We start from the raw sequence: 1317 nt of genomic DNA, 5'->3' as shown, positions 1-1317 counted from the left end.
TAAATGAAGGCCAGAATCCATAAAATTCTTAAAGGAAAACAGGCAGATCACTCTTTGACATACATCACAGCACGATCCTCTTTGACCCATCTCCTAGAGTACTGGAAATAAAAACAAAAATAAACAAATTGGACTTAATTCAACTAAGAGTCACAGCTATTGTTCCTGGGCTGACAGCACTGCCCTGACATCCCATGTAAGGCAACCTCCCAGCTGTCTGCAGCCGCAGCATCCCCACGCCTTAGAATGGTGTGTGTCAGCAAAGACCAATGTTTTGACTTCTTACCATAACACAGTCTTACTTTGCATAAGGTAAACCCAACCCTAGAGAAAACAAGCTGTGAAATGACTGCGTTAAATCTTCTCTGGGTTCACTTCACTAGCCCGGATAACTGCACAGGAAACCAGACAAATGGGCTGACAGACACTGAGCAAACAGTTCTTTCCATAGAGATGCCTGAATCCTTAATAAACAAACAAGACAGATGAACACCACCCACACATGCCTCTGGAATGAAGAGTGCCTGGCTAACATATTAAGCATCTAAACTTGACATTCTAAAAAATACTTAGTTGAGTTAAAACAACTATGTGACAAGAAGGGAAATAATAGCGTTTGTGTTTCAAGAACCAAGGTACCTAATTAAGGCCACCTGTCCCTCATGAGGCTAAAGACGTAAGGTTGCCATCATCCAAGGATGGTCAAACTGTACCCCTCCCTGACTCCTCCCACTCCTGCCTTGCACTTATCTCTCTCTCTCTCTCTCTTTTTGTCAACATTCCTCCTCTCCTGTACAGAGGGGAAGCTGGGCAATGTTAGGGCTCATCTCATCTGTTTTCCTTATCTCTGTGCTCCCTGATGTTCAAGGTCCAAAAATAGTCTTCCAATTGGAAGATCAACTCTACCGTTATCAGGGAAAAAGAAGTCACCTATTTTACTTTTATTGTGTTTTACAAATCTGTCATTCCATGATAAATCGGGATAATAACCTTATCACTTAACTACACATTATTTGACACCTGCCTTAGATAAAATTTTCTCCAGGGCATGCTGACAGAGTCAACATGAATATAAGTACTTTAGAGAAATGACTTGGGGAGAGGAGGAAGCACTTTCCATACGGAGGGATCCATCTCTGACCCATGGGAATCGAAGACACAAGGAGGAACCTCTGACAATTTCATCTAGAAATTGTAACTGGGGTTTCTTGCAAAGCTAGAGATACCTGTACCATGCAAAAAATTATGGAAGTAATAATAGAATATTCCCTAAGCACTCTTATGTTCAGGACTCTCTTCTTAGGGTCCTGTCCCATT

The sequence above is a fragment of the Budorcas taxicolor genome, chromosome 10, assembly GCF_023091745.1.
Source record: "Budorcas taxicolor isolate Tak-1 chromosome 10, Takin1.1, whole genome shotgun sequence".
Taxonomy (NCBI): domain Eukaryota; kingdom Metazoa; phylum Chordata; class Mammalia; order Artiodactyla; family Bovidae; genus Budorcas; species Budorcas taxicolor.
This window is presented reverse-complemented; position numbering follows the sequence as displayed.